Source organism: Cololabis saira, chromosome 20, assembly GCF_033807715.1.
Source record: "Cololabis saira isolate AMF1-May2022 chromosome 20, fColSai1.1, whole genome shotgun sequence".
Lineage (NCBI taxonomy): Eukaryota > Metazoa > Chordata > Actinopteri > Beloniformes > Belonidae > Cololabis > Cololabis saira.
The window spans coordinates 40,443,173-40,466,485 of NC_084606.1; the positions used below are offsets into that span (position 1 = coordinate 40,443,173).

The following is a 23,313-nucleotide window of genomic DNA, read 5'->3' on the forward strand; positions in this document are numbered from 1 at the left end:
TTCGGCTCATCTGGGTCACTTGTTGCAGCACTCCAGACAGAGGCTTCTTTGGTCACGATCATGGAGGAGGTCGCCCCATAGCTAGTAGCTCTTCATGCTAAAATAGGAGCTGTGGCCTTTTCATAGCTCACAGAGAACTCCATGGGACCGTGGACAGGTCCGAGGTAGGAGAAACTCTGGGAGCAAAAGAGGAAAAAGAGAGCGAGAGACAGAGGGGGGAGCCTGCTCTTTATAGCGGTCATGACCCATGCTAATGGCAGCTCGGCGGACGGCACCGCCACCTCCGTCAGTTCAAGTGTTGAGGTCTTTGGTGGCATCAAGAGAAACGGGGTCGGGATGGTTATTGTTCTGTGTAACCAGGAAACTGTGAACTTAAGCACTGACCTTATTTGACATTGGAGCACCTTAGAAATCAGGCTCTAGGTATTGTTTTTTCTTCGTTTTTTTTTAACCATAGCTCTTTCATATCCTCTCAAACAAGATTACTTTTTTGGGCAGCTTGTGGCGCGGTGGGTTAAGCAAGCAGCTCATATACTTAGGCTACAGTCCTCCGGCAGTGGTCGCAGGATCGGATCCCAGCCTGCGCACCTTTGCTGCATGTCATCTCCATTCTCCCTCTCTATACCTTTCCTCTCTGCAACTTGAATAAAGGGCCACTAGAGCACAAAACAATCTAGCTTTTTTTCCTATTATTCTCATGTTAGACACCCGGTCAGAAAGTAGGGCCAACCATCTGATCAGCGCTCGGTCGGCTCGAGTACGCAGACTAACCAGAGGAGCTTCAAGAGATATACGCGCACACCTTTTCATTTAAAATCTTCTTCATGGCTTTGTGCTGGTGGGAGCCTAGTGACAGTGCATCTTCAAAAGACTCCGGATGACACCACAAATAAAGCAGCTTAAAGTTGACAGACAAAGAGCCTTCAAATATAAGGACAGAACTGAGTTCAACAGACTACACTCCAAAGTATCCTATTTGATCAAGAATGCAAAGAAGAGGTACTATGAGGACGAAGTCTCTCATCTCAGGGACAATGACAGTGGCAACTGGTTCAAGTCCATCAAAAAGTTGATGGGAGGTGACGAACCCCAGGTTGAACACACAAAGACTGGAGAGGAATGTCAAACTCTGAGAGAAGGGACCAGCCCAATGATCCAGAGCCTCTCTGCAAGTACAAGTCGCTACACACTATGCAATGGGAGGACACTCACAGAACCTGAGTCAACAAAAAGGCACCAGATGTCATTCCTCTCGAGAGCGTACAAGCTTTATCAGAAGTAAAACAAACTTTTTTTTAGCATTGTTTGACAGTTGATATTTATTTTTTTGTTGTTGTTTTTTTTCAATAGAGCTTGCCTCTTGTCTCAAAGTGTAAAACATAATTCCTATTGTTATGCAATGATGTACAAAAAACTTGAACATGAACAGATGGAAAACAGATCAGTCAGGTGACATTTCAAGACCTTGGCCCGCTTGTTAGAAATATTATATCCTCCCAGTCGCTGAGGCTCATTTTCTGTATCAAATGCTGAACTGCACTCAGGAGCTCTGAACTCGGTATGTCGGTGCGTGTTGACCTTTTCCCCATAACTGTTCCTGCAGAGCCACGTGCAATGAATTGTGCATCCATTCGTGGCTCGCCATATATTTTTTATTCCCTAAAAAGCTGCCCAAACTTGGAAAAGTCCATCATCTGCATACAATGAGACATACTATACGTCTAATTCAGCGCTGAGCATGTGACCCAAGGCAGGCCGAGTTACAACTGTGGGTGACAGTAATACAAAGCATCTGTCTTGCAGCAAAAAAAGTCTTGTGTGACCTTTTGAAGATGCACTAAACAAGAGTTTGGAAAAGCTAACATGCCCAGGTTACCAGTTTGTCATATATTGGTGTTTGGAAACCATGTAGCCAGTTAGCATGTTTTGGTGTCACCTCCATCCAGGTTTCAGGCTCGTCAAGGAAAGCTCAGCAACACTGACTGCTCTGATGAAATGGATTTGTTGCCGTTTGACACGTCTCATCCCCCTTGATGATGCCCAGAATGTCGGGTATCTTTCCCAGAGTTATCCTATACTTCTTTTAATTCAATTTTTATTACTAAAGTTTTCATTTGAATGTATTCAGTTTTTTCCTACTTGCATAGCATTGAAGACTAGAGATATAGGGTGTTGATGCGTCTGTAGGTCCTGCACATGTGTGAATATTTGAATTAGCGAGGGGCACTGGCACCACGTCGGGTAAAAGACCCCTAGCTTGATGAAGTCGGGGCATTTCATGTAGTGGCTCTGTGTTAGACCGATGACCAAGGCTTAAACTTAACACTCTGCTTGTAATACACACTTTCTGTTCGAGGTCTGCTCCTTAACACAACCATGACCCTGATGGCATTACGGTCACCTGACAAAGCAAGGCAAGCCAAGGCAAGTTTATTTGTATAGCACATTTCAACACAAGGTAATTCAAAGTGCTTTACATCAACATTAAAAGCGGCAAGACACAATTAAACAGTAAATAACAAATACAATGATAAGAAAGGAGGTAAAATAAAAAAAAAAGAACAAGTTGTTAAAAAGTAAGGGCAGTAGAGTAGAGCAGGTACATCTCATTCTTACAATGGCAAGAATTACGTTTCTATACGGTAAAAACGTACAAAGACCGGGTCAAATACAGTATTACAATATTATAATTTTTTTTTTTCTTGTCTGCGCACATATCAATGGTTAATACTATGCTGGCAAGAACTTAAGGCATTGTGCATTGTTAATATAAAATACATATTTTTAATATGTCACATATATTTATCTTTATCTTTATATTTATATTAATATACACATATATATATATATATACATACATACACATACAAACCCAGTTTTTTTTATGTATTTTTTGGGGGGAAGGGGTGGGTGTGGGGGGTGGGGTGACATCTGCTGCTAATCCAGGACGCGAGCACTGGAAATCTGCATAAAAAAAAATAAAAAAAAACAGAACAGACAAGAAACAAGCACGGAACCGGCAGAAACACGAGCAGCAACCATCCGAGGTCCCGAGACACAATCACAACTAAGATAAGCTACTGCGATTAATTAACCCCACAGAGCAAGCATGCAGGTGAACGGGCCGGTGTGTGTGTGTGTGTGTGTGTGTGTGTGTGTGTGTGTGTGTGTGTGTGTGTGTGTGTGTGTGTGTGTGTGTGTGTGTGTGTGTGTGTGTGTGTGTGTGTGTGTGTGTGTGTGTGTGTGTGTGTGTGTGTGTGTGTGTGTGTTATTAATATTATTATATAAGCTTCCTCAGGGTCACAGTCAGATGTCTATTCTAGCAGACTGAACAGTATTCCTCCCAATACTTGAACAGATTGACCTCTTAATGTCTGACGACTAGAGCCTACTGTAAATGAATGTGTCTTCATTGGTAACTAAGGAAGACATCTCGCTTTGCCAGGAGAGACGGATAGCTTTTACAAGTAGTGTCTTGCTTTCTCAGAGCTTTAAAGAGAACACTGCACGCATGACCTAAGTGTTAATGATATGCATTTATTTATGTTTGCTGCTGCTATGCAGACATATAATAATACATGACAGGGACAGCGATAAATGCAGTAATAGATGCAACAGGGGATATTTATTATTGCTCTCTCCTTATTAACCACTTATGACGCCTTCTTAATCCTTTTTGACTAAAGGTCTGACATGATTGACCGACTGCTGTTTTAATGTGAACTCCTTCAGTAACCGTATCTCCTGGAGATCGCCGGTAGTTACTAGGCGATCTCACAAAAATAGAGGTCTAAATATATCCTGTGTGTGTTGCTGGTTTTACAGTAGCCAGATTCACCTCCTGTCCACGTTCAGAGCAACAACTGAAGGTCCAGTTCTGTTAGATAGATGTAGCAACACACTCAAAAAGACTTGGAGGGCCAAAGAAAGACAGAAAGGTTTGTAGAATATGCAAGTGATGCTTTTGTTGGTTTGGTGACAGGTGATGGTGCCAGTATTAAACATAAACGCCACCCCCAAACTTATTCTAGAGCATCAACAATCAGTTACAATAAGTAAATATTAATATCTAAAATTGTAAGAAATGCATATCTTTCAGCATCAACAGAACTAAATATTTTGATACCATTCTTGGAGTTTGGTAAAAACCACTGTTAAGCGCTTTGTCAGGGCTGCGTGAGAGACTGTGGCCGTGATCCAGATTAGTCCCTGACACTATACTATATCAACAATTTACCACAAACTCCCATTTTCTTGCTGACAGTGTGTGTCTGTGATTGTTCTAACTGTAGCTACCTGTAAACCTGCTCCCTGAACAGGATGCAGCTTCTGGCGGCCCGGGGGTGAATCGCTGCTAACGTCAGGTTCATCTCCCAGGAGGAGGATTAGGGCCAACAAAATATGCCTCTAACTTGGGCAATTTGGCTTTTTCTTACTCACTTTTTTCTTTTTCTTTGTGTTTTATCACTACATTTTTGTGTTTCTGTCATGCTGAGTGTCAGGCTGTGTTTAATCGTTTTATTGTTTTGGAATTTTAGTGTAACGTTTTATTTGCATGCATGTTTTGTTGCTTTGTCTAGTTATTATTGTTTGAAATGTAACTTCTTCTGTTTTTGAGTTGGCATGCAATTACCTTTTTGTTTGAGTTGATTAGACACAGCTGAACACAATCAACTGAATCCTGACAGACAGCTGCAGTGGCCAATAAACCACTGCAGGCTGGCCCCCCAGACCAATGGTGGACCAGGGGAGGGTTCCCTTCCCTCCTTGATATTCAAGGGAGCTGCAGAGTTGGAGGACGAGAGTTGATGAACAAGAGTGGATGGACTGTGGTGGCTGGACGGAGAATGGGCAGAGCTGAGGAGGATGGACGGACGTACAGAGGCCCATGGGGGCCCAGGTGGTTGGGGAGCCCCCGGCGGACTCGGACCGGGGACCCCTGTTGGCGTGGGCCAACAGGGAGGGGACACTGAGAGGGCACTGGAGGACAGTGAGCCCAGAATGACTGAGACTGTTCATCTTTAACCTTTTAACCTTTTATGGATTGGCCATTTTTAGAACAGTTCTATTTTTAGTGACATTTTCCCCACCCCCGATTTTACAACAGTCTTTTGCACAATAAATGTTTGTTGCTGCACCCCTGCTTTTTGTTGTGGGTTACTAAGCGCTGCTCACCCTCGAAAGTATTTAATTGGGGACTTGAACCACCCCTGTGACATTTCTAACTCCCACTCATGTTTAGGCTGTACTGTGCTCTGTTGACAATTGATCGATGATGACGTATGACGTTGATAGACGGGTGTTGATGACAAACCAGTTTACCCAAAGAGATTCACCTGCAATTTTTGTTTTAATGTTAACAGTGAAAATCTCAGCACAACATATTATACAATGCTATACCTAATATGAACCAAATGGAACCAAATGGCGTCTAGGCCTCTTTCAGAGCCACACACACATTTGATTTCCTCCTTCATTCAGTCAGTAGGCGAGTTTTGGCGAAGTTCTGCCATCTGTCATTAAAAACAGAGTCAGAATATTTATATTATACAAAATAATTAACATTTTGAGTTAGTTTCTGCATAGAAATATATATATTTTACTTTCCTAATATTCACTCAGTGAATTGACATAATCACTTGCTTGCTCGTGGTTGCAACGTTTTTTCAGATGTCGTCAGAATAATGTAAAACGGTGACGTTTTAAAAATGTGAAAAAGTAACATTTTGGTTGTTGGACGGTGCTGTGAAAAAAATCTATATTTTGATGCTTCCTCGTTGTTGGGAATTATTTTCAGATCTCGCCAGAATAATAATTTGAAATTGCAACATTTTGGTGCTGGGATACGTGGCCGTGATATATACACGGCCACGTACAATATGCCGGCGGGGATTCCCCCCCCCAAACCAGATTTTGATAGCGGAGCGAGTGGAGCCCACAGAAAGCAGTTTTATTTTGAAAACCAACCGGATTTTCTTGCATTCCAAAAGTCTGACTTCCGGCCCGCCAAAATAAAAGATACAGCCAGACGAATGAAAAAATGAAAATAATCCCTCTGGGATCCCCCTATACATCATAGTGACGAGGGGGATCCTGGACACGTGACAGATGCCCCCATCGTGTGCCGGTTAATATTTAAGATAGTTAAGTTAAGTAGGGATGCTGTTATAATAATAATAAATAATTATAAATAATTTGAATTAATTATTAATTATATATCAGACTTAACCTCCAGAAATTAATAATTTATATTAATCATAATATTAATAATTAGTATAATAATAAATACACCTGTAGCACAAACCAGTGTTTATAGCAAACATTATCAGACAATGATTAATGACAACATAAGTAATGTGACTGTCTTTCAACCATTTCTTAACATCAACATCAAATATTTGAATGGATGGCACTCCACTGTTCTGGTGTCTAAACCGTGCAGTATAAAGTAAACAAACTTTGGCATAAACAAAACAAAAAAAAGTCACAAGCTCAAAAAGTTGTATTTTTCTACAATACTGGTTCGGCTTTTTGTCCAGCACTTTAAAAGCTGAGGGAAGTTAGGAAACCAGGTTGCCAGATTGGTTTCCCGTGCGCCGTTTTTCACGCATATAGCAGTGCGTCGTTGACTAAGTACAGGCGGAGTTGTCAAGTAATGCGTGAAAAACGCTGACAATAGCAAACCTGGCAAGCACTAATATTGAGTTTTTTTAGCCACTTACCCAAAAACACGGTCCGATTAATTTTCCATGGATGATTGCAATTACTGTAGAAACAGTATATAATTTATCTAGACTTTAGGTCTTGAATGTGTTAAACTATACTTTTGAATCTAAACTATTCATCAGTCCGACCATCTCTTCTTCTTAGATTTTTAGATTTAGATTTATTTATTTGCACAGTTAAACATTACACAAATAAAAGTACCAACTTTAAAAATTTAAAGTGCAGGAAGAGGCGAAAACTCAAAGAGCTTATCAGGTGCCTCCACTTATAGTTAACATAAAATGTAATATCATACTTATAAAAACAAAATATACAAATTATCAGTTAGAAATCTATAGATGAAAGAAATTAAAGGAAAATTACAAAGAATTTACACAAAAGAAAAATGATCGGATAAATGAAAAACGAGTACAATTTAATAATTAAGAAACAAACAAAAAAATAAACGACTAAATAACAAACCAGATGAACAAAAAAATAATAATTTCAAGGAGATTACACAAGACGGTAACATTTTTCACATTCACTCAAAAATGAAAAATGGCCACCATGTTTGTTGCTGTCACGGCCAGAATCTTAAAAGTCACGTGACTTGGACGCAAAATGAATAGACAGAAAAATGTAACAGTTATACATTTCAAAATGTAACAGTTATACATTTCAAGGGCTAATATTGTAACCCCTCTACGTTTTTGCACTTTGGCAGGATGTCTACTAGGTCACTAATCGGCAGAGAAGCGTCTTCCTCGGCACAAATAGGCAGCAGTTGTTCAATGTTTTATTTTTTAAATCATTCCAGCTCCTTCCTATTTCTTTTTCCAATTCTGTTCCCCTCATTCCTCTCATGGGACGTGATAATTAATTGAGTCAGCAATATATTGCACAGTAACTTTTATGATAAAATTACTGTGGCTGAATACAACACATTAAATACCCTGCTGTGGTGCAGACTGCATGTTTGGTTGTGAGCCAGGGTCACTTTAGCACTTTAGACACAATCATATGGCGTGCGTGCGTGCGTGCGTGCGTGCGTGCGTGCGTGTAGCGGCCCGCTTGGATTGATCACACAGATGCAGAGAGCTTCGACTGGTGCAACTTTATTTTCTCTCCTCCTTCTGCCTGGCACCGTGAAAACTATATGTACATGGACAAAATAATATAAATCTCACAATACATATTGACGAATATATACACGAATAATGAAGAGGAATTTTAACTTTACATAAAGAATATTAAGTAAACTAAAAAAAAATACATTTTTATATGAATTAACCCTTTTAAACCGTTATCACTTTACTATTTTTACTTAAATTAAAATAATGACAATTTTCCCGTTTGTTTGAAATAAAATTAGTCACTCGTTATTAAAATGATTCGCCACAAGTCTCTCCATACTTTCTTCTGCTTTCCAAGGGCGCTAAATTTGAGCTCAGCCTGCTTGCAGCTATCCTCCACACACACACCTTGTAGTGACATTCCTTTCACGAGACATGTAAACAACAAAAAACACGGGTCGAACCACAATAAAATAACCTTTCATTAGTTTAAACACAAAATATGACAAATTAATAATTCGTTTGTATATTTTTACCAACTCTGTAGCAGCGTGAACATGCTGCCACGCTCGGACGGGAACAGGACGTTAAGCTTCGTTAATAACGGAAGTAGAGGAAGAACGGTGCTCTTCAAAATAAAAGCATAAAATAAAACGTAAAACGACAGAAGTGCTTAATTTACTCTGCACGTAATCTGCTGCCATTTACACTCCCACCAAATCCTGATACAATGAATGAACAAACACACCAAGAATGAATTGTACTGGATTTCTTGACTCTTATTGAAATAAATAACTTCACTCGAGCTATTAGAAGTAGATAAACTGCACAGTTCTACTTAATAAAGCAGTGTGCTATAAACAGTTGTGAGTCTGTCTCCTTTACTCAATTCTCAAGAAGTACTAACTTTTGAATTGGTCTTTCAATAACTGACGGTCTGGAGGGGGGTTCTTGTTTCCTTTGGGGCTTTCGCTCTCCCACTTGTACTTTTACTCAACGAACTAAGCCGTCGTTGTCTTGAAAAGTCTCCACCACTCGTCCTAGTTGCCAATGATTTCTCGGGAGGTTGTCATCTTTGATAATAACAATGTCATTGACAGGGGCACGGTGGCGCAGCTGGTAGTGCAGCTGTCTCACAGCAAGAAGGTCCTGGGTTCGATTCCCGCCGGGGACGCTGTGGGCGCTGAAGTGCGTGTTAGTTCCCCCATGACTTCGGCGCCCACACCCTGGGTGGGGTTGGCGAAAGGGCCTTTCTGTGTGGAGTTTGCATGTTCTCCTCGTGTTCCCTTGGGTAGCTAATGTGAGCTACCCTCACAAAAACATGCACACAGTCCTGGGCTATACATGCCCCCTCTGGCCAACCGGGGCGCCAGATGGGTTGGGGAGGATCTGGCCGGAATAACGTGATCCTTCCACGCGCTACGTCCGGTCAGAGAATCCTCACCCTGTCTGGTGAAAAGAAGCGGTCCGTCACTCCTCAGGATAAGAAGGAGACCTGGGTCCCTCCCTGGGTTGGCAGAGGGGAGCAATGCCCAGGACTGTTACTTAGGTATGAGCACTGGGTGATGAAATGGGTAAAAAAAATCGGGGATAAAAAAAATATTTAAAAAAAAAACAATGTCATTGACTTACTCCTTTTTCCAGCGACCCCAGAATTGCTCGATGAGGTACTGAACTCTTCTCCATCTCTTTGTAGTGTACAAATCCTCCTTTACGAATACTCCAGGGGGAGGAAGAGCAACTTTGATTTCATCATAATGAGGTAATTTGGTTCCAGTGGAACCTTTAACAAGGAAGCTTTTGGAAGCTTTTGGATCATTCATTCCGTCTACTGTTAAAGGGCGGCTGTTCACGATAGTCATGGCCTCATAAAACAGTGTTCTCAGAGAGGCGTCGTCGAGTCGACCTGGGCACTGTGCGAAGGTGACATTTAGCATGCTTCTAATGGTTCTGATTTGTCGTTCCCAGATACCTGCCAGATGGCTGGCAGAGGGGGCGTTGAAGACAAATTCGCACTGCCTTTCAGACAGGAAGACTTCCAGAAGTTTGGTGTCACACTGTTTCAGTGCTTTCTTAAACTCATTTCTGGCACCAAGGAAGTTAGAACCTTGGTCGCAATGTAGTTGTCTGACAGCTCCTCTCAAGCTGATAAAACATCTCAATACATTGATGAATGAGTCTGTCGACAGATCTTCGAGCATCTCGATATGGACAGCTCTAGAGTACAGACAGGTGAAAATGAGTCCATATCTTTTGTATTCTTTACGGGCTTTCTTTACAATGAATGGACCAAAGCAGTCCATGCCGCTGTATGTAAAAGGTGCTGAGGCTTCAAGACATTCTTTAGGGAGTTCAGCCATTCGTTGGCTCTCTGTCGGTCGTCGAAGTTTCCTGCAAAGCACACAGGTGCGTATCAGCTTAGCGACCAGCTTGCTTCCACCAATGACCCAAAATCTATTGGTCCTAAGCTCCATTTGTGTCTGACTTCGACCTTGATGGCACGTCTTTGCATGATAATGTGCCACAATTAGCTTAGTTATGTGACTGTTGTTTGGCAAGATGACTGGGTGCTTGACTTTGTGACAGATTGATGACTGTTTTAATCTCCCACCAACACGTAGAAGTCCTTCAGACCAGATGGGATCCAGGCTGAAGAGAGCGCTTGAGTTTGGGAGGTCTTTTTCACCTTGAAGTGCCTTTATCCCATGGGGGAAGGCTTGCTGTTGTACGATCTTAATTACTGTCGCAGCAGCCCTTTCACGTTCTTCGACAGTCACATGTTCAGTATGTTGGTTTTGTTTAGACTTTAGTCTTTTGATTCTTGCAACTACTTTGACAAGTGTTGTCCATGAGGAGAACTGACTCAGACGTCTGAGCATGTCATTGCAATTTTTGGTTTCGGTTGCAAGCACTTGAATTGTCTTGACTTCAGGGTCACCGACGAGTAAATCTGCTGGAGTGCTGGGCGTTAGATGTAATTAATTTTCCCAGAGAAACTTTGGTCCTCGCAGCCAGTTTGTTGCATGAATGTCTGAGGCACAAAGACCTCGGGATGCATGATCAGCCGGGTTTTCTGAGGTGTCCACATAATGCCACTGTTTGGGATCACTAATGTCTCTGATCAGCTGGACACGGTTTGCAACAAATATGTGAAACCTACGTGCTTCATTGTTGATGTACCCAAGCACGACTTGGGAATCAGTCCAGAAAAACTCTTGATCAATTTTCATGTCAAGTTCACTTTTTAACATGACACTGACTTTTGCTGAAACCACAGCTGCGGCAAGTTCCAGCCTTGGGATACTTGTGACCTTTGAAGGTGCGACTCTTGCTTTCGCCATCACGAGACTGCAATGCACTTCGTCTTTGTCATTTTTGTACCTGAGGTAAGAGCGTGCGCCATATCCCACGAAACTAGCATCTGAAAATGGTGTAACTCTACTCTGACAATGTTGTGGAAGTCATGTGGGTGGTAACATCTTGCAATTGAAACCTCTTTTAACTTAAAAAGACCATTTATCCATTCCTCCCACCGTGGCTTGATACAGTATCTTCTGGGATTGGGTCATCCCATCCGACCCCTCTGTGACAAAGTTCTTGAAGGATACGTTTTCCCTTTAGGCTGAATGGAGCGATGAATCCGAGTGGATCGTAGAGAGAAGCAATGACTGACAAACAACCACGACGAGTTGAAGGCTGATCTTTCAAGCTGATGTTAAAGCTGAAAGTGTCGTCTTTAATTGACCATTGAATGCCGAGAGCACGTTCTGATGGGGTTGGATCAAACCCTAGAAGTTCAACGTTTGCTGCTCTTTCAGAAGGGTCTAAGCAAGAGAGTGCTGCCTCTTTGTTTGAGTTGAATTTGTGAAGACGAAGGCCTCCTCTTGTGACACTGTGATCAGTTGCTTGGCTTCATCAACTGATGAGACACTGACTAACCCGTCATCAACATAAAAGTTTTTCTCCATGAAGGTTGAAGCTAGAGGATAGTTAGCTTTGTGTTGTCGTGCTAGATCAGTGGTTCCCAAACTGTGTGCCGAGGCACACTGGTGTGCCTTGAGGCAAGTCCAAGTGTGCCGTGGGATTTTGTGACAACCATAGCCTACTGCAATATAGTATACAACTAGACAAAAATAATTATTTTAATTTACTATATACTACTTTGAATGCACTCATTCCATAATACAAAAACTATTTTAAAAAATCCTCAAAGAGGATCCCACATTTCGCTGTTCGCGCAGTTGCGCAGGTGGGAATTTTAGACTGTGACACATCAAAGGCAGTAGGTCAACACAACATTAAAACATAAACAATAAGGAAAATGGAGCGCTTTCTCGTGCGGAGCAAACCACCAATCTGGTTGAAATGGGTGTGTTTGATGAAGCCCAATTTGATAAAGTTTAAATATTTTTGTGAAGTATTTTGTTAATAAATATTTCATGAGTAGAATAGTTGTCTTTGTCATATCTTATTTGGCATTAGTAAATAATAAACTTAACAGATAAACAGATGATATTAGTGATAACACGTGTTATAAGGCTATTTTGCACAATAGGTGTGCCTTGAAATTTTTATTTGTCCTTTGGTGTGCCTTGGGCACAGAAAGTTTGGGAACCACTGTGCTAGATGCTTTAAGCCAAAGTTGGCACATCCAGGAGATGAGCCAGCTCCGAAGAGATGAACCACCATCCTGTACTCTTGTGGTTCCTTCTCCAAATCTCCATTTTTCCACCAGAGGAACTTCAGATAATTCCTGAATTCTGGGGTGACAGAGAATTGGTAAAACATTCTTTCAATGTCACAGATAATGGCTACAACTTCCTTCCTGAATCTACAAAGTACTCCTACCAGAGAATTGATTAAATCAGGCCCAGTTAGCAGAGTGTCATTTAGCGAAACACCATGGAATTTGGCTGAACAGTCAAAAACAACTCTCAGCTTATCGGGTTTTCTGGGGGGGTAGATGCCGTGATGTGGAAGGTACCACTCTGTCTCTCCCTCAGATGTTGTAGGGGCAGGCTCTGCATCAACCTTGCTGATTGTTTCTTCCATGAATGTTTTATATTGATCATAGTACTGCTTGTTGGTCTTTAGTTTTTTCTTAAGACACTGTAAGCGAACTGTGGCTAGCCTCTTGTTGTTAGGTAGGTTGGGTGGACTGTTACCTTTGAAAGGAACAGGCATTTCATAATGGCCGTCCTTTTTCTGTGTGATGTGATCACTGAGGAACCTTATGAAATGCACATCATCTTGGGACACATTTATCCTCATACGTTCTTTCAATGAAGTCTGATTCCAGGGTCTTTAGAACATCTGTCGTCGATGGAACTGGCAGCTCTTTAACTGTTAGCCGATGCACAAAGCTTTGACTTCCTTGTCTGTCTAGGTGGGGGTTTGATGAACCTATAATACTCCATCCTAGTTCTGATCTCTGTGCGAACGGTTGATTTTTGTCACCTAAGATGACTTCAAGTGGAGCCAGTGCTGCTGGACAGTCGTGCCCTATTAAGAGCCCTACATCACAGTCTTGGAGTGGAGGTAACTTGTCTGCCAAGTCTCGGAGATGAGGCCACTGTAACGCTGTTTCCTTCGTTGAAACATACTGTAAGACTTGTCTACCGGTATGAAATCACGGCTGTAGGCTTGCTGTAGTTCAATGTGGTTCTCTGAATGAAGTCCTCGAACTTGTAGACCATGAACACTCTTACTTGCTATGATTGTGTTGATAGCTGTCATAGTCATAGTACATAGTATTTTTTTTATCTCTCTCTCTCTCGTATTTTATCTATGCTATGGTTTACAGCATCTAAGTCCAGCAGTATTTGTGATTGCCCAATGTATGTTGCTTTATTGATTGTTTGGTTTGTTTCTGTACTGTCCTGTTGCATATGTTATCTGTACACGCAATGATGCTGATGCTTTTCCACAAATGAAGTTCCTAACGGATAAATAAAGTTATTTATTATTATTATTATTATTATTTTATTAGTACTCAGTTTCAACTTTACTGGTTGGACATTTGCGTTCAGTTTATCGAGAACATCTTCTAAGACAAATGTTGTGTCGCTTTGTGTGTCTAGCATTGCATATGTGAGAATTTCTCTATGTGGTTCTTGTACTGAAGACACAAAAACTGGCACAATACTTGAAGTAGCCGAAGTGTGTCTTGTTGATGTGTGGGACATGACTTTTTTGTGTTTCCTGGCGTGCATGCTCTTCTGTGGAAGTGGCGCTGTTCGTTGTTGCTTCCACAGGGTTTTGTTTTCTGTCTTCGTGCAAGCAGGTTGGGTGACGACGGTTACATGTATTGCACGTGTGTCTTCTCTTACAGTCTTTGGCCATGTGACCCTTTCTTAAGCAGCCAAAGCAGAGCCTATTTTCTTGGATAAACGCATTTTATCATCAACACTTTTTGCTGTGAAAGTGGGACACTTTGTGATGCTATGAGCTTCATTATTACAGGCAGAACAAGGTGCTTTTGGTTTGCTGCTGTTTGTTTCTGGTTTTCCTCACAATCGTTAAGGATAGCTAGTCCTTTGACGTGTGGGATTGCTTCAGAGCAGCTTTGGAGGAAGTCACAGAACTCTCGTAATGCTAGTGGGTCATTTGCGTTGATTTTTGGCCATTTCATGAGCTTATCACGGAAAGCTTTCTGTATGATGAATGGGTTTCCATATCTGTCCTGTAACACTTTCCATTCTCCATTGTACTGTATGCATTCTCTGAATCTCGGTAAAAGAAACCTTCTACGGCTTTGCATGCTTCGCCAGTGAGATAATTGTGGTAACTTCAGATGAAAATGGACCAAAACTCAGTCGTCATATTTTTATGCTTGATCTCAAAACTGGCAGGAACAAACAGTACAAAAAACATGTGGCATTCAAGATGGCCCCAATCCTCTAACACTGCTGGCAGGAAGAGGAAGTGGGCCTTTTCAACCTGGCCATAAAAGACCATAGGCACCTGCCAACAGCGCCATCTCCTGACATGATGCATATATAGCAACTTATAGAAATCCCACAGCAAACACATAAAACACATAAAAACATATAGGCTACCACACTTCTCCCCCCTTAGATTTCAACCTCAAACTGCAAAAAACAAACAAAAACCATTTTCATTTTCCTTAGCCTACTCAAGTGCATACATAATATTTACACATGCCAAACTGATACAAGTGATTTGTTTTCCTTATTTACACTTAAAGAACCAGTCTGTCCGGGGGTCTACGAGCACGCTGTGATTTGCGCAGTACAGGGGTTCTCACAGTCACTGGTGATGGTGGTGTTGGAGGGATTGGTGATGGGGACATGAGAGGAGTCTGTGCATGTGTAGAAGAATCGTCTTTTTGTTCAGGGGGCACAGACAGCTCTGCTAGGGTGTCTCTCTCAGGTACAGGCATCATTCCACCTGCTCCCTCAGTCGGATAAATCAACGATGGCAACTGTGTGACTGTCTCTGTGTCTGGACTGGCATCATAACGCAGGCGCACATGGTCTTGATGTCTGCGAAACTCCCGTCCGTCCCTCAGTTTGACCACATGTGAGACTGGACCACTCTGCCTACGGATGACCCCAGGCAGCCATTTCTGGTTGTTGTTATGGCTAAAGTCCTTCACATAGACATTGTCACCTGGTTTCAATTGTCTTTCTTGGGCATGTTGATCATGTCCCTCTTTCATTTTCTCCTGCTTCCTCTCCACCTTTGCATTCAGGTCTGGACGCAGTAGGTCCAGTTTAGACTTGGGCCGACGGCCCATCAACATCTCTGCTGGTGTGCGTCCAGTAGTTGTCTGTGGAGTGAGGCGGTAGTTAAACAGGAAACGTGACAGCCGGGTGCTGATGGAGTCTCCTGTCAACCGCTGTCTGAACAGCCTTCTCTGCCAATCCATTTGAAGCCGGATGGAAAGGAGCAGTCCAGATGTGATGAATGCCATTCTGCTGCAAGAAATCACTGAACAGCTCACTGGTGAACGTCGGGCCATTATCACTCACCAGAGAATCCGGCAATCCGTGAATGGCGAACACTTGCCTGAGTTTACCTATGGTTGATGGGGCGGTGATGTTGCTCATGATGTGGGCCTCTATCCATTTGGAATGGGCGTCGACCATGATCAGGAACATCTGCCCCATAAAAGGGCTTGCAAAGTCCACATGCAGCCTACACCATGGACGGTCTGGCCACTCCCATGGGTGCTGTGGTGCTGGTGGTGACAGGTTTTTGGTTAATCTGGCATTGTGTGCATGATTTCACCTTTTACTCCAGCTCCAGATCCATTTTCGGCCACCAGACATAGGACCTTGCAAAGCTCTTCATCCGAGACACCCCTGGGTGAGTCTCGTGAATCTCCTCCACAATCCGTGGATGAGCTGGCGGTGGCACGACCACTCTCGCGCCCCACAGAATGCATCCATCTTGCAAACTCAGTTCAGTCTTTCGCTTTGTGTAGGGTTTTAGAGCCTCACTCTCCACCGCACCGGGCCACCCCTGCAACAGGAAAGTCTTTACTTGAGACAGCACTGGATCTCTGTCCGTCCACTGTCTGATCTGGGCTGCCTTCACAGGTGTCTCCGCCACTCTCTGCAAGGAAAACACAGTCTCGGGCAGCACATATTAACTAGCAGGCGTATCAGGTAAAGGCAGTCTACTCAGTGCATCTGCATTTGAATTATCTTTACCTGCTCTGTACACAATTGTGTACTGGTAGGCGGACAAGGTGAGGGCCCAACGCTGTATTTTCGCTGAGGCCAGCGGTGGAATACATTTAGACTCGCTGAACAGGCTCATCAGCGGTTTATGGTCCGTGTAGATGGTAAATGAATGGCCATACAGGTACTGATGGAATCGTTTCACAGCGAACACAATGGCCAGCCCCTCCTTGTCCAACTGAGAGTACCCTCTCTCGGTCGCATACAGGGTGCGGGAGGCGAACCCAATAGGCTTCTCAGATCCATCTTCCATCATATGGGAGAGTACCGCCCCCACGCCATAGGGCGAGGCATCACAAGAAAGCGTGATCTCTTTGGCTGGGTCATAGTGAACAAGCAATTTTTCGGAGTGGAGGAGCCCTTTCACTTCTCTGAATGCTCTCTCCTGATCTTTCCCCCACTGCCACTTAGTGTCGTTGTGCAGCAGCTTGTACAGTGGGGCCAGGACCTGGGAGATGTCCTGCAGGAACATGCCATAATAGTTCACTAGACCAAGAAATGATCTGAGTTCGGGTACAGACTTTGGGCTTGGCGCTTCCTTAATGGCTCGCACTTTGTCCTCCAAGGGCCAAAGTCCCTCTGCTGTGACCTTGTGACCTAGGTAGGTCACACTGGGTGCCATGAACACACACTTGCGACATTTCAACCGCAGGCCTGCATCCTGCATCTTTTTCAGCACCTGCTCAAGGTTGGCCAGATGCTCTTCCTCCGTGGCCCCCGTGATCAAGATGTCATCAAGAAACACGGCCACATGAGGAATCCCCTGTGTCCATGGTTCTTTGGAAAATGGCAGGGCTGGATGCCACTCCAAACACTAGGCGGTTGTACTTGAATAACCCCTTGTGTGTGTTGATGGTGACAAACTCCTTTGACTCCTCGTCCAGCAGCAACTGTTGGTAGGCATGGCTCATGTCCAGCTTTGTGAAGAGCTTCCCCCCTGACAGGGTCGCGAAAAGGTCATCGACGCGTGGCAACGGATACTCCTCCTGCGTAGAATCTTGATTCACTGTCAGCTTGTAGTCCCCGCATATCCTTGCCGTTTTGTCTTCCTTTAACACTGGAACAATAGGAGCAGTGGCGATTTTGGTCTGTACATTTTGGTGGGGCCATGCTGGAAAATCTTATGCAATCAGTATCAAGTGAGAGAAGGGACCACAGCCCCTTTGACCACAAAATTGCAGCTGAATAATGCCATCATCACACAAACAGTGCCAATCTAACGACATATATTATCATATCAATAGCGCTACTGTTGTGCCCTTAAATAGGGAAAAGTAGTCAGGGAAGATGTATAAATGACAGACACAGCTCTTGCCTTCACTCGATTGTATTCAGTGAGGAAGAGGAGCGCTATTCCCCCTACTGGAACCCTGAGGTATTACCACTGGATTGACGCACAATTACCACAAAAACTTACACTTTAAATGTATTTTCTACACAGTTATAACCGGAGCAACTTAGCAGAAATAACAAAAAAAACGTATATTTTACAATACTCTGAAAAGGAATTAAATTATATTTTCTAAAAAAACGAAATAATTTGTTTTAATACTAAATACTCTCATCTGCCACACTACCAAATGTGTTCAAGAGCTCATATCAAATACTCAAGATCGAAAGAGCAACGTGACAACAATAAAAACACAATGCACAAGCACGACCGTGCACGAGCATGGCGTGTACGGCGCACATACAATACACAGCAATTAATATACAAAGCCACCACACAGAGTATACCACAGCCAAACAGCCATTTCAGCACCACAGACAGGTAAACAGCTCCATCAGCGTCGGGGAGCCCACGTGAGGTTGTGTCCCCCCCACACTCACACCCACACATGTATCGCCAGTTGCACATTACACAAAGTCCACTATAATTCAAAGAATATAAGTACATGGTCGGTTCCACTATAAAAATCTGTTAGACTCACCGTTGACGATCACTTCTGGTTAAATCATCCGGTCGATGTGGTCCCAAACGTTTTATTTCCAACTTGATCTCAATTGCTAAAGTGCTAAATCGCACACGCACCAAATAGTCAACTTCATTCATTTTGAAAGAATGAAACGTCACCTATCAATCAAAGTACGTAGCCGGCGTACGGCGCGCGTCGCCGCGACCTACGCCGTAGGCTCTGCGTTGGTGTAACGCAGAACCATAAATCAGCCTTTATTCTGGCGCGGTTTGAAAAAGACAAGCGAGTGATTATGTACATTCACTGAGTGAATATTATGAAAGTAAAATATTTATTTCTCGCTAGAAATAGTTTTTTTTTTATTCAGTCCGCAAATTACGGCGAAAAGCATTCTGGGAAATTCTGGGAACAGCCAATCACAGAGTGAGCTGTTTGACCGCCGGCCGACGCCGATTCAACATGTCTGCTTCAGTTCAGAGCAGCCAATGACAGGCGCTCTGGGGCCCTGAGCTCGCGGCCCCACTGTCGAAGCTAATGTGTGCGCTGTACACGCGCACGCGCGCGCAGCAGTTCACCAGTTAACAACATTACAGGCAGAGGGGACAGCTCCGCTGTGCCCCACCGAGCGGAAACACAGGAGGGGCTGGATCAGGCAAGGCGAACTATTTACACACAGTTACACTACAAAAAGTGTCAGCAGATTAAATTAAGTTGCATCAAATGAAAACTGCGGACATTTCATTGGAGACAAATTTATTATGAATTTATGTTTAATGACACATAATCTTCCCCCGCGCAGCAGCACACTCTGGTGGGGCCGTGCCCCACCGGCCCCTAATGCAAAGACGCCAGTGAATAGGAGCTGCCCACCTGGAAAACTGAACAGGCTCTATAATGCCCAATTTCTGCAGACGGTTCAGTTCCTCTTCCACAATACCTTTCATGGCATAAGGCACAGGCCTGGGCTTGAAGAACCATGGGTTGGCATCAGAGTCCATATGCAGCTTCACTGCCACGCCCTTCAATGTGCCCAGCTCATCCTTGAACACCTCACTGTAGCGCTGCAGAATGTCCTCCATTGAGCGTGTGTGGGCATACTTAATTTCATGCCAGTTCAAGCGGAGTTACGAAGCCAATCACGGCCAATAGACTATGCCCGCTCCCTGGGGCTATTAATTCAATTCAATTCAATTCAATTTTATTTATATAATAATACAACAGATGTTGGCCCGGTTTCCCAGATCAGTTAAGTAGCTCTTAACAGCGAAAGACTTCTTTCAAACCTTCTTAAGGAGCCTGTGAAAGAAGTCTTTCGCTGTTAAGAGCTACTTAACTGATCTGGGAAACCGGGCCGTTGTCTCTAGACCAGGGGTAGGGAATTCCGGTCCTCGAGGGCCGGTGTCCTGCATGTCTTAGATGTTACCCTGCTTCAGCACACCGTGATAAAAGTACCTGTGTCATTAACAGAATTGTGCAGCCCTGGATGACAAGCTGATGACGATGATTAATTAGAATCAGGTGTGTTAAAGCAGGGAAACATCTAAAACATGGAGGACACCGGCCCTCGAGGACCGGAATTGCCTACCCCTGCTCTAGACGCTTTCCAGAGATCCAGAACATGAACATAAACATAAACCCCCGAGCAATTATTACATAAACAATGGCAGGTAAAAACTCCCATAGTGGGAGAAAAGCCTTAAGCCAAACAGTGACAAGGAAAAACTCCCCTTTAGGAGGGAAGAAACCTTGAGCAGGACCAGGCTCATAAGGGGGGACCCTCCTGCCGAAGGCCAGACTGGGGGAGTCAACCAGCCTGGCTGTAGCTCTCTGGCCCCCAGTTGCAATGTCCACATATAACACCCCCAAGTGAGGTATGGGCTGGCCCGTATAAGTCCTGAGCTTGAGCTTTGATGGCCTGATAGGAGGCAGACTTGGCCCCCACGACGCCCGATAGGTCTCCTCACTTATGACTGAGGCCATAGCTCCTGAATCAATTTCAAACTTAATATCCCGGCCATTAACGGCCACAGTAGCATAATACGGCTCAGGTGGCTCCTCTACTGTTTCCACGCCATACATGTTATATGAACACGCAGCCTCCCCATCCTCCTCTTCTAGGTGGTGTGTGGCTGCCTGGCCCTGGGACTGCTGAGGTTTCCTCCCCCCAGGCTTAACTCTGCCCTTAGAGCTTCTGCACCTTTTTGCCAAATGGTCCCGCTTATTGCATGCATGACAGAGACAGCATCTTTAAATTTACAGTCATTTGCATAGTGTGACCCCCCACACCTAAAGCACTCCACCCGTTTTCCTGGCCTACCAGTCTCTTTCCTGACTTGGTACACTGCCCCTGTCTGTGACCCATTTCCTTTTTGGATATCCTTGGCATCATTTGCGGCCATTTCCATGCCCTGGGAAATGTCAAAGGCCCTCTGAAAAGTCAATGGTGGCGTTTTCCCCAGCAGGCTGAATGGCGTTCTCTTTAATGCCACAGACTAATCTGTCACGGAGCATGTCATCAAGCACTGCTCCAAAATCACAATGTTCAGATAGCTGGCGTAGCTCGGCTACAAAGTTGGACACTGACTGACCTTGCCTCCTGAAATGGCTGTGGAATTTAAACCGTTGCACAATTACAGAGGGTTTTGGGTTGTGGTGGTTTGCCACAAGCAGGACAATATCATCATAAGACAACTCTCCTGGTTTCCGTGGAGTGGCTAAGTTCCTTATTAATTTGTAGGTCTTTGCCCCACACACACTCAGGAGAATGGAGCGCTTTTTAGCCTCCTCCGTAATGTCATTTGCAGAGAAAAAGTGTCCCAACCTTTCCTCGTACTCCGTCCATTCCTCATCTCCCTCCACAAACTCACTGATAGCTCCAAACATTGCCATCTGAACACGCTGACCGTCGGCCACTGCCACGTCCTGTCCCATGCCTTGGTTCTGCTCGCCTTGGCTCTCTGCTGAGTCACTGCTGCTTCTGCTCATAATCCAACTTCAGCAAAACATAATCCAGTTTGAGCAAAAATAATAATCCAAATTATCCTCGTCGCCAAAAAATATGTGGTAACTTTACATGAAAAAGGACCAAAACTCAGTCGTCATATTTTGATGCTTTATCTCAAAACTGGCAGGAACAAACAGTACAAAAAACATGTGGCATTCAAGATGGCTGCAATCCTCTAACACTCCTGGCAGGAAGAGGAAGTGGGCCTTTTCAACCAGCCCATAAAAGACCATAGGCACCTGCCAACAGCGCCATCTCCTGACATGATGCATATATAGCAACTTATAGAAATCCCACAGCAAGACCCTTACATAAAAACATTTTGGCTACCACAATAATTTTTGAGGTAAAACATTTTTTCACTTGCTGGGAGCGGTTTTCTGTCAATTAGAGTCATAAACGACATCTTCCAATCTGTAAACCTTAAAAGGAACCCTGGCTATTAAGACATGTAGGTCTTAAAAGATAAATTTTGGTATCAATTATAACAATGTGATATAAAAAACCTTTTTGATGTCTTCGTTTTTATAAAATTTGAAAATATAATTTAACTAGTAGGTCGCCATTGTTGTAGTGATTCTGGGTAGTGACGTCAGACGGTGGCACCTGCTAACCCCCTACACTGTTTTGACACCCAGACACAGATGAAAACACAGCTAAACAGGTGACGGCGCACCAGAAACACAGATCAAAACACAGCTGAACATTAAGGTGACGGCGAACCTACAAAAAAGTTAAAAAAAAAAAAAAAAAAAAAAAAAGTACAGCCCCATAAAGCATGAACTATAAAAACACCATAAAACTCACAGACCACACGTTTCAACTAGCAGATAACCGATGCTACTGTTAGGTTGAAAAGTCATCACAATATTAATAACTTAGAAAAAGACACAGGAAACTGTCAGAAATGATTTTCAATGGCCTTCTGCAGAAGGTTGGAGAGAAATCCTGAGAAGCTTTAGGCAACACGGCCGTCCTCTTTAGATCTCGTCAGAACTTCTCTCAACTGGCTCTCTGCAGAGCTGGCGCTTTTATTCAGTAAGGATGACAGGAATGACCATATTTGGAACAGTGAATGGACAAAGGACAGATGGTCACACACATGACTTTTCAGTTGAAGAGGCTTGGTATGAAGAAACAAACAGACATCCTTAAAACACAAAGGGTCAAGGGGTCAACTAAAAACAGAACCTCTTTTGGAGTATTTGAACAGATGGTTCAAACTGACAATGGGGTATTTGTTGGACAACTCAAACTCAGGAAGGGCTTCGCTGTCATCTGTTAACATGTAATAACCAACAGTCAGCTTAAAGTCTTGAAACAACATGAAGGGTCAATAAATGAGCACCTTCTGGACAAACAAGAACTCTGTGAGGCTTTGCACAGATGTGTCTAAAGACACTGGTCAGCTGTTAACAAAGCAGACAACCCCCCCTAAATACCTTCAGGGAATGGCCTGTCTGGCTGTTCCTATTCTGATAGTTTTTTATTTTCATAATGACAATCTTAATTCAAAAGAGTTGATTAACCTCACAGCTACAATAAAAACCCCAGCCAGATCTGGTGTCATTAAATTAAATAAAGATGTTCTTGCCTATTTGAAGCGAAGTCTGCGCCTCCCGTTTCATCAAAGTCCCGGGCCAGTCCCCTCAGCCTCTGGTCTGTCATCACCCAGCACCGAAGCCGGTTTTAGGGGGGGCAGGGGTGGGCTATGCCCACCCAAACGTGCCTCCTGCCCACCGGCGTCTCCATCCCGGCCAGAGCGGAGAGCGGAGAGCGGGTGGCGGTGCGCTGCAGGCTCTAAAGCCCCGGCTACGCCGTCTACGCCGTAGGCTACGCCGTCTACGCCGTAGGCTACGCCGTCTACGCAGGAGCCTAATGCACTGGTAAGATGCGCACGACAT

General features: G+C 43.7%; 1 pseudogene; it reads right to left on the minus strand.

The window, feature by feature from the left end:
- Positions 1-781: 781 nt before the first annotated feature.
- Positions 782-21,390, minus strand: LOC133420539 (uncharacterized protein K02A2.6-like; annotated as a pseudogene).
- Positions 21,391-23,313: the final 1,923 nt, after the last annotated feature.